Source organism: Hordeum vulgare, chromosome 2H (assembly GCF_904849725.1).
Source record: "Hordeum vulgare subsp. vulgare chromosome 2H, MorexV3_pseudomolecules_assembly, whole genome shotgun sequence".
Lineage (NCBI taxonomy): Eukaryota > Viridiplantae > Streptophyta > Magnoliopsida > Poales > Poaceae > Hordeum > Hordeum vulgare.
The window spans coordinates 379,620,095-379,634,362 of NC_058519.1; positions in this window are offsets into that span (position 1 = coordinate 379,620,095).

Genomic DNA, 14,268 nt, shown 5'->3' on the forward strand with positions numbered 1-14,268 from the left:
AGGGACGCACCGGTACAACCATGTGAATGGCCTTCTGATGAGTTCATGATCGAAGCAAGCTTCAAGGATGAGTTCGATGCACTTGTCCGCAATGCCGGGTTAGAAGAATTCCTCTCAGATAAATGTGAACATTATGCTATGCTCACTGCCTCTTTCGTGCGTAGATTTAAATTTTTAGCTGGCCATGAATCATCCATACTGTTTGACCTGTACGATAAATCATATACCGTGGATCTGGAGGATTTCAATAGGATTTGCAAGATACCCGATTGGGGTAGTGTTAATGATCCTCCTAAGTCTTCGGTCAGAGACTTTGTCTCTAGTATAACTGTGGGAGAAACCAGAGATATCACGCAAACCACCATAGGAAGCATCCATTTCCCTGCCTTGCACTACCTTGCCCTCTTCATAGGTAGGTGCATTAATGGCAAGGGTGCACATTGTTACCTATGCACTTCCGACCTTAGTATTCTTAAGAGCGCAGTAACAGGTGACATGAGCTTCAATATGGGAGCTATAATAGCAAGGAGGCTGAATAAAAATGCTAGTGAGGGGGATTTCTTTGGTGGAGTTTATGCTACATGCTTAGCAAATTTTCTTGGAGTATCCATCCGTCTAGAAGACCCTCCTCTCCGTACAGCCTACCTTGATCGTGTCGCTCTAACACGCTACCAGTTCCTTGAGAGAGATCATGGATCCCTCCTATACCGCTTGATATTTAACCGGCAGCGTGTTTTCCATATTACCCTTCCTGCTCCTGCTTTCTTTGACTTTCAGGTAAAACGAAGATACTACATAACCATAGGAGAGGCAGAGGAGTATGAGAGTGAGGCGACTGCTGCTCGACTTCGTGAGGCAGCTATTCAGGAATTGGCAAAACAAAAGTCTTCACACCAATTTCTTCACGAACGTACCAATTTCTTCACGCTTCAAAGTCCTCGCACCAATTTCTTCACGAACGTACCAATTTCTTCATGAACATACCAATTTCACTTTTAGATTCTTCGAGGAAATACCAAAGTCTTCAGCCGAAGACATACATTTGTAGGGGTCGACATTCTTCAAATAACTCAAACTCCACAACGACTTATAGAGCTTGTATACACTCATAAACACATTAGTCTCTTAACCTGTAATTCTTCAGTACACCACAATCACTAAGGGGCACTAGATGCACTTACACCTACATCTCTATCACAGCCGTAGAGTTCGCAACCGAACTTTCCAAGAAGGCGACTTAGTGCTCCATTTGATTCAAGACCAAATATACATGCACAAACTTTCGCTACCATGGGAAGGGCCTTTTGTCATCAACAAGAACCTCAACAATAGGTCATATTATCCGCTTGACATACGTGATCATAAGAAGTCACGTACCTCAAAGGAGGAAACAAACAGACCTTGGAACATTTCTCATCTTTGCTCTTACTATACTTAGAGCCACTGGCTCCACAACATTGTACATATCTATGTATACATATTTGTTTTCAATATGATGAGCCGACACCCCCGAAACTCGGGGTCTCTGTCGTTTCAGCAACAAAATTGCATGAGTCTTTATTCTTTGAAACACATGTCACTTAGGGGATCCCCACTCAACGAGTTAGTCAGTCATAATTTCCCTCTTGCCTCGACTAAAAGCGAAACAAAACAACAAATTATGGTTAAACCTGCATGTCTGCATTATGCTTGTCGAAACAAAGTGACCCCATGTACTCTTGATAAGTCAATCCTTATGGACCTTTAACTTATCCAGGTTAAAACACCGGCTTGTGTCACGTGAGAGTCGACTTACAGAAAGCGAGGATACTCCATGGGCTATTAAGCCACCTTCATTGAAACTTGGTTAAACATGCTTGTTTGCCATATGCTACTCCAACCTCGTGTACTCTCAATAAGTCAACCCAAATTTATCCAGGTTAAAACATCGATTGGGCCATGTGAAATCCAGCTTAGAGAAAGCAAGGATAAACCAGGGGCTATCACGCCAGTTTCATTGAAGTAAGATTCAAAAAGATGGTTTAAAATCTTCGAGCTCAAAAAGTCGGCTTATAGATATATCTTATCCTGTATTTTTACATACTAATTTGCAGGAATTTCATCTTCTTTTGAGGTAATATACTGACCACCAAGTTATAATACTGAAGCACAAAAGAAGACCAGTTATTTTCTTGGATCAAATTTTGTCGGGTCATACATAGACTGTTGGGTTGTTTTACTGGGTTACAAGATGACCAGTTACTTTCTTCATCAGATATCGAAGGAGTCCAATTTTGGTAATTTTTCGTGTACAAACAAGGGGCAGCTTACCAATAATCGAGAAACAAAGAGAAGATATATTGACAAAGTCATAGCAGACTCACAATCACAGTTTTCGTGCATGATGGCACGACAAGCGGGTCAAATTTACTACCCCTATTACAAGCCATCAAAGGAGCCACCAAAAACAATATCAAGTTTTTCTGCCCACAACAACTGGGATTACTTCTGGCCGGCGTCTTGTGCAGGCTCTACCTCAGCATCATTGTCTTGGCGTTGTGCGTCGGTCGCCACAGGAACTCTGTGAGCCGGCTCATCTTCATCAATCTGTTGATACCTGTGTATTCACTCAATTGTGTTCAGAGATTAAACGAAGGACCAAGAACAATAACTGACGAGTCGACATCAGGAGCAAAAGGTTGCTTACGATGAGGAGGAATAATCTTAAAAGGCTGGTCCTTGGGTGGATTTATCCGTTGATTGGCCATGGAGTAAGCACATTGGTACTTATTCATATCCAACTCATCCGCAAAAAGAGTTGCGAGTGGGATGGTCTCTTTCACACACTTGGCAAAATATTCCTTCATGAATTGCGAGCCATCCGCCTTCTGGAAACCCGCCAGCTGCTGCTTGAACATCAAATTCACGTAGATAAGCTTTGGCGTGAGCAAGGTCCATGTTTGCTCCCATACGAGCTGCCAATTTTTTGAATTCCACGATCCATTGTGGAACCATTGACGCCTGTTTGAGCATATCTTTGATATTTCACAGAGGATCTTGACAAATTTTGCCGCCTTGACAGCAAAAATAGACCGTGTGAATAGCTGTTCTATATAAGTGAAGATGGCCTTGAACTTCACAATAGGTCATTTCTTCAACCTATCCATGCAAAATAAGAAGGAAAATAAGCCAGCACATCGTCTGACTCAGAGTTAAAATGATAGAAAATAGAAATCATACCAAAGATTGCATGAATCATATCATTAATTTGTTGTTTCAGAGTGTGCTCCTCAGAAGTAACAGACTCGAGCCTTTTTTGTGCGTCTTGAGTCCATTCTAGAAGGATGGTTTTATCTTTGTCAGAATTAGCTTTGGTTTGCTCAAGGAGATTGTAGGCTTGTTTCCTTTCATCTTCAAGCCGAGTCATTTTTTGCTCTGCATCAGTTTTGAATTTCTTCTCAACTACAAGCCGCCTTTGAAGATTGAATGTAGCAGATTTAGCACTTTCCAATAACACCTACACAAGCATGAAAAGTATAAGTAGAAGTATCGAGTCACCTAGATAAGACGACCTGATACTTGGGGGCTGCAAGATTCTAAAAAATTGAATCAAATTGATAAAGTCCAAGGCAGTTGCAAGCAATCCGCATGGCATTTAGGGCTACTGCATCACTTTCTTTGGTACACAACTAGAAGACCCGACTATCTCAAAGAGAAAAGCCGACCCTTGGGGGCAACACTTAGCATTTTTTATAAAAAATACCCATCCATCTCAAAGAGAAGAGTCAGCGCTTGGGGGCTACATTTGGCAGTTTTGCATGTAAATACCCGCTTACCTAAGGAAGATAAGTTGGCCTTTCGGGCTATGGTCAGAAAATTTTACACCTCAAGGAATCAAAGAAGTACCGGCTCATTCTTCTCGTAATGACCCAGTCCTTGGGGGCTACACATGGTTCTTCATATATTTCTAGACCCAATTCACTACTTATCCTTACTAAATTAGATCTTGAGGGATACGAAGGTATACAATGAGTAAGGAGTATTTCTTTCACCTCATATTTGGTCTTCATGATGTTGACCCAATTGACTTCAAAATCCCGGCTCTCAGATAGGTGGGTTACGTATTACTGATACAACCCTTGGATATCAAGGTCTTCAAGTTTGGGAGCTCTAATTTGGCTTTTCCTTTATCTACATGCGCCCGCTCATCTTTTGATATAACCTTGATTAAAACAATTGAAGGGCCGGGAGCTTTATAAGAGCCGCCAATGACGACCACTTCTGCATCATCCTTGCGAGTAGATGGAGTAAGATTGTATGTACAAGGTATGGGGCTCGAACGAACAGTGGGGCTTGGAGGATGGAAGGCCAAATCATCATACGCACATTGATTATCACTAGTTGTTCCCATAACAACTGGCTCTTCAGCATGTGTCATTTTAGTGTCGTGAGTTGGCTCAACACTCATGTCTAGCTCAACTTGAATAGATGGCTCGGCATGAGTCTCCACTTCAGATGAAGAAGGATTGTGAATGATATGTTCCTCAACAGCCGAAGAAGATCAATCTGCCTTCTTTCTAATAAAGGATTTTGCTCTTCAAGTCATAAGAAACAAATTTGTTAAAACAAAGGAATGACAGATCATGGCATGATCAACATAAGGCGGCTTAAATAAAAGCTTACCCGTGGTTCATGGTGAAAGCACGAAGTTGAGTTGCATTTGAATCCCAAATGAGGGCGATGATTCCTCGTAATAAAGTGAATTCAATGGACTAAGAGGTTGTTTAAACAAACCGGCTTGTAGATGAGGAGCGGTTGGACTGTGTGGCACCTCATGACATCGCCTACGTGCAAGCGGCTCGAGTCCGACACACAAATCACCGGAGTAACTCCGAGTCTTGCGTTTTGATTGAGTGGCGTGTTTATCTTGCTTCACAAGAAAGTTTGGGTCTAAGTGAGATGCTGGGTGTGAAAACTTATCCTTGATGAAGAATTCGAGGAGATCAAGATTACCTCAACATTGCCGGCTTCATATTCTTAGTGTCATTCTAAAGGAAAGAGGAGTTAGCAAGCTCGATAAAGAGGCAGCCTAGGGAGTCAAGTTCTACCTCAGATTCTCCAACCGATACGGCTTCGTGTGTTGGGTAATCCACATGACCAGAAGGAGGAGGAACATGGGTTCTGGTCCTAATGTTCTAGAAATTAGGGCATGCCTGTAATAAAAAAGTATAATACGGGTCAATAAGTGTGAAATACTAGAAAGTATTAGTAAAGGAAGTAATCCAATTTGCAAAAAAAACACTTACTGGAGGAACCGGGTTACCCACATAGAACAGAGCTAAGATGGTAATGCTACACTTCTCCTTTGAGTCGCCAAACATCTGCTTGGTGACCTTGTTTATTTCTTTGTGAGTCAAGTCTTCTTCACTGAAGCATTGGGCTCCATTGAATTGCCAGTATAGTTGCACATCAAATCACCCCTCAAGCTAAGGGGTTGAATCCTCCAAGTTAACTAGCACCGGACTAGATCAATTCCGGTGCGGCCGTGAGCAGTTAAAACCTTCAAGCTTGAGATTGTAGGTGCCAACAGCTTTTGATCATCTTCACTTGGCCAACCTAGAAATTCAGCCGCAGCGTTGAGTCGGTGAGCTCTATAACCCGGCAAATGATGTTGACCTTTTGGAGAAGTATCCTTACAATAAAACCAAGTGGCAAACTAACCCTTGGGATGACTTGCCAATTTGGACTCAGGAAAAAGGTTGTTCTTCCTCTTTTGGATTGTAACCCCACCAAGCTCCACACTTGCATCGTTGTTCACCTTAGTTTGATTATTAAGGTAAAAAACATCTTTACGGATAATGCAAGAGTTGGTTCTATCTGAAGATAAAATTCGCAAAGCACATGGAATTGACAGATGTTGGTTATAGAGTTGGGACCAAGGTCTTGAGGCCTGAGCTGGTAAAAATGGAGCAAGTCTGTGAATAACTTTGGTCGAGGAGGACGAAAGCCTCTAAGCAAATGATTCGCAAAAATAAAAACTTCTCCCTCAGTGGGTTGTGGCATAACTTCCTCTTCACGTACCCTCCATCCAATTTCCTTTCGAGCCGGCAATAAACCTTGGCTTACAAGTTCTTAAACGGTGAGTCCGGTTCTTCTGGATTTAACCCAACTAACGGCTTTACTGGTCTTAGGGGCCATTATGGTTAAATACCAGCACTACGAAGAAAAAGAAGCCGAAATGTAAAGATAATTCAGCAAAATATTCACAAGGTAAGCTGGCCAAAGACGTATGAGAAGAGTCGAGCCAGAGATAGGGTGACCTATTAGCTAGAGCTGGCTAAAAAGGTGAAGGCCTTAGGTCATAAGGACTTAGAGGAATTTGCAAACAAACAACCTTCTATTGAAGTGATCGAACAAATGGGTATAAAAAATACATAAAAAGGAGGAAAATATTCCTGGACCAGTGGAGCTATTCAAACAAAAAACTACAAATATTTAATATAGGACCGCTATGGATCTACAAGCTTTTCTAATCGACGGAGATGGAAAAGGTACACAAGATTTACGAGATGACGTGAAGAATGACAACTTTATGTTTGCAGTCTATGGAATTGGAGATGAACTTCTGATGAACTAGGAATACACCTAGGGAATTAATGGGGACTCACTGGAGCTCAAAGAAAAGATGGGCTTATGGCGTTCGCATTCTTGGAAGTTTCCGTTGTGTGTGAAGATGACCTTCGGCGGTGGCAGCGGGAGGGTGGAATCACCAGAGAAAAAGCCGGCACCAACGAAGCTCGAGGACAGTGCTGGAGGCAAGAGGAGGAAGTAAGAAAAGTGAAATGAAAGGCCCTGGCCTATTTATAAGGGGATGAAACCCGAAGCAGCGCAGTAAAAAACAGAACAAACACAGTTATTCATGGCTAAGAAGACGCCTCGATTTTTGTGCCTAACACGGATTTGGCATTGTTCAAAAGATCTGCCATGATGACTCGATGGCGTCAGTGACAGGCGGAGTGACGTCATGACAACAACAGTCAATAAAATACCAAGTCTTGAACAAGGTAGATGACCCGGCAAAAGTTGACGTGGGCAAAGGTTTTCCTCAAAAGGAAGGTTACCAACTCAAAAGGCGAGTCGTGTTGATTTTCATCTTTGAAGTGTTTTATATGGTTTTTCCTAGATGAAGTTTAAAATGGATGAATTCAAATTAGACTAGGGGCTATTGTTGGGAATATATCCCATGGTTTAACCCGCCGAGGAGGTAACTCGCTTGGGCGTGATCCGGGCAGGAGGCCCTAAGACGCAAAAGGTCACGAGGTGGCTCATTAGAGAGGCTGACTCATGGGCCGTCCCCTGGCGGACCGGCTCGACAAGGCTAGATGTGATGATTCTCCCTTGCCCAAGTAAGTAAGAAGTAAAATAAGATACAAGTTGTGTTATGACCCAGACTCTATTGTAACCTCAGGACCTACACCTATATATAAAAGGGAGCCCCTGAGGTGGACAGGTCAAGTAAGAATGTCACACCCTGTTTTCTCTACCACTTTCTGTGTAATGCAAACATCTGAGCTTGCTAAAACTTTTTCAAAACTAAGGTTGTGAGTGACATGACTGTCATTGTATGCTTGTGTGTACAATCATGTGATTATAAAAACCCCATTTCACAATATTGAATTGTTTCCAAAAACTTTTTTTCCTGTTCCTGATTAAGGTAAAACCCTACTTTGAGTTGCACTACATGCCCTTGATGGCAAGGAGTGTTCTTACCCAAGGTTGGTGATCTGACTTTTCCATTATTTTAGTGCTCCAAAACCACAAAATTATTTTGTCAATTGTTTTCTTAATTTATATGCATGTTCATTTCTGAGGCTTGAAATGGTATTCCCACATGGAAAAATACTTTTTTGCCTTAGAAAATACGATTAAATTTGGAGATGGTGAGAACGACATAAATTTTCCATACATCAGATTTTAAACCCCTATTTATATTATAATGATTTGAGTAAAACCCTGAAAACCATTATTGTTTGTTTTGACCTTTTGAAATATTTCCAAATAAAATATTCTCAATAAAATCCTAGAAAATTCCAATGGTATCCCCAAGCCATATTTGGTGTCCACATAAAGTTTCACTTTGATCCAAGGTGATTAAGGACCTAAAATAACCCTAAAACCCCTTCTGTCCAGATTGAAATTACACCAACTCTACATAGCAAAGTTTGTCCAATGTTGTTGAAACTTTACAGGAGTGCCTAATACCTCAAATGAGGGTTCCACACCAAAAATGGGATTTGTGGGACTTAGTTTGCCCACACTCTCTTTGGAAGGGAGAGATCTGGTCAAATTGTGGAGTTTTCAAGTTTACAAAGCTAAACTTGTCCAATGGAGCTCAAACTTGGTGAAACCCCATGTTTTTGCACCAAACCCAAACTTGTTAGGTTGCAGCACCAGTGGTGGGGTGCAACTACCCCAAACCACTTTCGAGCACCTTCTGGGAGATGGGTAAAAGCCTCTTTAAACCATAGCTAAACCCAACCCTTTGCTCCAAACTCTCGGATAGGTGGCCAATATCAATGCCCAGCCCGAGTCAACTAGCCCCTCTCTGGTTCAAAGTAGAAATGCCAAAAAAACCCAATCTAAGCTTCAGCTCAAAGCTGACAGCACCTGTATTCCTTGTCTCCTTGACAAGCCGAAGCTCCCACGGTACCCCAACGGCTAGCCTCACCCCAGCTAGTGCCCAGGACATGCTAGACAAGTCCAAAGCACCTCAGAGCGCACCAGCATGCCGTGGCATGCCAAAACTGCGCTCTGGGCGCTCTCCAGGAAGCCACCGAGGTGTGGGCGACGCCCTTGGCCAGTTCCAGCGTCCCCCGAGGTGTCCAACCTCTTCCCCGACAACCCCTCTGCATCGAGCAACCATCAGGGTCCGTCCTCTCCCGCACTAGAGCTTGTGCGACACGTGCCCACGCTCACCAGAACCGGCCAAGGTTGCGCGGCCACTGATGCTTGACTCCTCTCTCTCTCCCTCTGTTGCAGATGGTTCTGGCAGTCCAAAAGCACATCCTGAGACTGTGGTTTCGACCCCAGCTCTTCTATGCACCGCCATGCGCGCCACAGTGAGTCACCAGCGCTCCCGAATCGGCTCACCATCGCGGGCCAATTTATAGCCCTCCCCCTCGCTCCAGCACCCCTCAGACAGCTTTGCCACAACCCCTAGCAGCTCCCTAGCCACCCCAGCAAGCCAGCAGAGCCCCGGTGCTTGAGATCGACCGAGGCCCCACCGCCTCGGAGCTCCGATCGATCTCCGGCTACACGACTCTCCTGCGTTCCTCGACCCACCAAAACACTCCCCTCGACCTCAGGAAGCTTTCCCCCAGCTTTTCCAAGCTTATCCGTGCCCCTAGCAACCACCTCGACCACCTCCCAAAACTCCTCCGCCGCGGTCTCCTCGTCGCCGGCGAACCCATGCCTATCCGTCGTTGTTCCGGCCACCAGCAGGTAGGCGGCGATGAGCCGAACCCATTTCTGTCTTCGTTGGGGCTTGAGAACGTCGGGAGCCTCGCCGGCGAGCTCCTCCTCTCTGGCCAGAGGTAGGAGACGACTGATACGTCTCCATCGTATCTACTTTTCCAAACTCTTTTGCCCTTGTTTTGGTCTCTAATTTGCATGATTTGAATGGAACTAACCCGGACTAACGTTGTTTTCAACAGAATTTCCATGGTGTTGTTTTTGCACAGAAATAAAAGTTCTCGGAATGACTTGGAAATTTACGAGGATTTTTTGTGGAATATATAAAAAATACTAGCGCAAGAATCAACCGAAGAAGTGGAGTGTGGAGCCCACAAGCCCACCAGACGACCCCCTGGCCACGCTTGGAAGACTTGTGGGGTCCATGTTGCTCCACCGCCTCCAATTCCAGCTCTATTTAGTCCCTTTCATCCGGAAAAATATCAAGAAGAAGAGTTCATCGCGTTTTACGATACAGAGGCGCCGCCACCTCCTGTTATTCCTCTGCAGGGCAGATCTAGAGTCCGTTCTGGGCTCCGGTGAGGGGAGATCGTCGCCATCGTCATCACCAACCTTCCTTCATCGCCAATTCCATGATGCTCTTCACCGTTCGTGAGTAATCTCATCATAGGATTGCTGGACGGGGATGGATTGGATTATATCTATCATGTAATCGAGTTAGTTTTGACGGGCATTGATCCCTAGTATCCACTATGTTCTGAGATTGATGTTGCTACTACTTTGCCATGCTTAATACTTGTCACTAGGGCCCGAGTGCTGTGATTTCAGATCTAAACCTATTATGATGTCGTCAATATATGTGTGGTCTTGATCCTATCTTGCAAGTTGTAGTCACCTACTATGTGTTATGACCCGGCAACCCCGGAGTGACAATAGCCGGAACCACTCCCGGATATGACCATAGTATGAGGAGTTCATGTATTCACTAAGTGTTAATGCGTTTGTCCGGTTCTTTATTAAAAGGAGAACCTTAATTTCCCGTAGTTTCCATTAGGACCCCGCTGCCACGGGATTGATGGACAATAGATGTCATGCAAGTTCTTTTCCCTAAGCACGTATGACTACATACGGAATACATGCCTACATTACATTGACGAACTGGAGCTAGTTACTTATCTTTCTGTGTTATAACTTATGCATGATGAATAACATCCCGCATAATCATCCATCACCGATCCAATGCCTACGAGTTTTTCCTACTGGTTCTTGCTACATTACTTTGCTGCTACTGCTGTCATTGCTGCTACTGTTACTTTGCTGCTACTGCTATCACTGCTGCTATTGTTACTCTGCTGCTACTGCTGTCACTATTGCTACTGGTTACCGTTGCTACTGTAGCTATCAGACTACCTTGCTACTGATACTTTTCTGCAGGTATTAAATCTTTCAGGTGTGATTGAATTGACAACTCAACTGCTAATACTTGAGAATATTCTTTGGCTTCCCCTTGTGTCGAATCAATAAATTTGGGTCGAACACTCTACCCTCGAAAACTGTTGCGATCCCCTATACTTGTGGGTTATCAAGACCTTTTTCTGGCGCCGTTGCAGGGGAGGCATAGCTCTATTCTCTGAGTCACTTGGGACTTACGTCTGTTGATCACTATGAGGAATCCGAGAGATACAAAAACTAAAGTCTTGCCCTCAACTACGAGGACAGGTAAGGAACTGCAATCTAGCTCTGCACTTGATTCACCTTCAGTTATGAGTAAGTTTGCGACACCACCAACTGCTAGAAATTTTGATGTGTCGTGTGCTTGATGATGCTACTTCTGATTTCCATGATGCTTGTGATGATGCAATGCTTGATACTACTTTGCCACTAGGTGCATTCCTTGATGCACAAATTGCTAGAGTTGTTGCTAGATGTGATGATACTTCTGAAACTGCTGAGATTATTGAAGTAGAACCTGCTATTTTGCCTGTTAGAACTAGCTCTCCTAGATATGAATTGCCTGATATGCCTAAGGGTTATGTTATGGAGGGAGAGATAGCTAAGGACTTTCTTGCTTGTAAGGATAGCTATGATGTTGAGAAATTACTACGCAAGTGGAAAGAAAAATCTTTGAACGCTAGGATGAAATACGACCCAAAGTTTGCTACTTCGCCTATCTTTGTGACCGATAAGGATTATGAATTCTCTGTCGACTCTGAGTTAATCACTCTGGTCGAATCTGATCCTTTTCACGGTTATGAGTCTGAAACGGTTGTAGCACATCTTACCAAACTGCATGATATAGCCACCCTATTCACGAGTTGGGAAAAGATCCGCCACTACTATATCCTTAAGTTGTTTCCTTTCTCGCTAAAGGATGATGCTAAGACCTGGTTCACTTCTCTTGCTCCTGGTTGTGTGCGTAGCCCCCATGATATGATGTACTACTTCTCTGAAAAATATTTCCCTGCCCATAAGAACCAAGCTGCCTTGCAGGAAATATACAACTTTGCGCAAGTTGAAGAAGAGAGTCTCCCACAAGCTTGGGGGAGGCTCATCCAGCTACTGAATGCTTTGCCTCATCACCCTCTTGAGAAGAATGAAATACTTGATATCTTCTATAATGGACTAACCGATGCTTCTAGAGACCACCTGGACAGTTGTGCTGGTTGTGTTTTTCGGGAATGAACTGTAGAACAAGATGAGATCCTATTGAATAATATCTTGTGCAATGAGAATGCTTGGACTATTTCGGAACCACCTCCGAAGCCAACTCCTAAGAAAAGAGGTATTCTATTCCTCAGTCCGGAAGATATGCAAGAAGATAAGAAATCTATGAAAGACAAAGGCATTAAATCTGAAGATGTCAAAAATCTACCACCTATCGAAGATATCCATGGTCTTGATAACCCGATACATGTAGTAGAAGTAAATTCTCTTCGTAGATTCAATGAGAGTGATATTCCTTTTGATAAACCTGCTAGCTTATGCCTGGATGAATTTCATAACTTTGTTGCCAAACAACAAAGTTTCAATGATTATGTTAGTAGATAATTGGAACAGAATGCTCGTATGCTTAGTCATTTAAGTGCTTGTGTAGATAGAAACGTCAATGATCTTAAGATTTTGAGTAAACATGCCTCTATGGTTACTACTCAAGTAGAACAAGTACTTAAGGGTCAAAATGAGTTGCTCAATGAGTTGAATGACAATTCTGTCAGAGTCGTCACTAGAGGCGGTAGAATGACCTAGGAACCTTTGTATCCTGAGGGTCATCCTAAGAGAATTGAACAAGATTCTCGGGGAGTTAGCACTGATGCACCTAGTCATCCTAGGAAGAAGAAGAAAGATTATAGGAACTTGCATGATAGCAACCCTGTTGCTGTTATGCCTGAGAGTCCGAACGATGTCTCTGTCTCTGATGCCGAAACACAATCTGGTGATGAACATGAGCCTAATGATAATATCAATAGTGATGTTCATGTTGATGCACAACTTAGCAACGATAAGGATGTGGAGATTGAACCAGTTGAGCTTGATAACCCACAGCCTAAGAATAAGAGATACGATAAGAATGACTTCGTTGCTAGGAAGCATGGTAAAGAAAGGGAACCATGGGTTCAAAAACCCATGCCCTTTCCGCCCAAACCATCCAAGAAAAAGGATGATGAGGATTTTGAGCGATTCGTTGAAATGATTAGACCTGTCTTTCTGCAAATGTGTTTGACAGATATGCTCAAAATGTCTCTGTATGCTAAGTACATGAAGGATATTGTGACTAATAAGAGGAGGATACCCGAGGTTGAGATTTCCACCATGCTCGCTAATTATACCTTCAAGGGTGGAACTCCTAAGAAACTAGGTGATCCCGGAGTGCCCACTATACCTTGCTCCATTAAAGGCAACTACGTTAGAACTGCTTTATGCGACCTTGGAGCCGGTGTTAGTGTTATGCCTCTCTCTCTTTATCGTAGGCTTGAACTGGATAAGTTGACACCCACTGAAATCTCTATGCAAATGGCCGACAAATCAACTGCTTTCCCTATCGGCATTTGCGAGGATGTGCCTGTTGTGGTTGCTAACGTCACAATCTTAACAAACTTTGTTATCCTGGATATTCCCGAGGATGATGCCATGGCGGTCATCCTTGGAAGACACTTTTTAAACACTGGAGGGGCTGTTATTGATTGCAACAAAGGCAATTTTACTTTCCATGTCAACGGTAATGAGCATACGGTGCACTTTCTGAAGAAACAATATCGAGTACATTGCATCAATGTTATCGAAAAAACTTCATCGATTCTTATTGGGAGCTTTGAATGCCCTATACCTACTGTTAAGATGAAGTATGATTTGCTTGTTGGGGATATGCACATCCCCATTGAGGTAACCTAGTGACTATTCAAAAATTCTCCGTTTTCTTTTGTGATTTGAAAAAGTTTGTCAAGGAGACTTGATCAACCTCATTGACGGTTTTCTTTCGATGACCATTAGATGGATGAATCGAAGAGTCACAAACCTCTCTTCCAAACTTTCATCTTCGGTTGCTTAGAAGAAAAATGATAGATTTAGTTTAGTTTTCCCTGTTTTCTACTTTTAGCGCCCGTAGAAAAGAACCCCAAAAATAAAAGTTCTCCGAATGCCTTGAAAATCAAGTATGATTTTTTTGGAATTTTCGAAAAATTCTGAGACGGAGAGCTAGTCAGGGGGCTGCACCAGTGGGCCACAAGCCCTGGAGGCGTGGGCACCCCCCTGGCCGCGCCTACCAGGCTTGTGGGGCCCACATGTCCCCCCTCCACTTGTTCTAGATCCCATCTCCTTCTC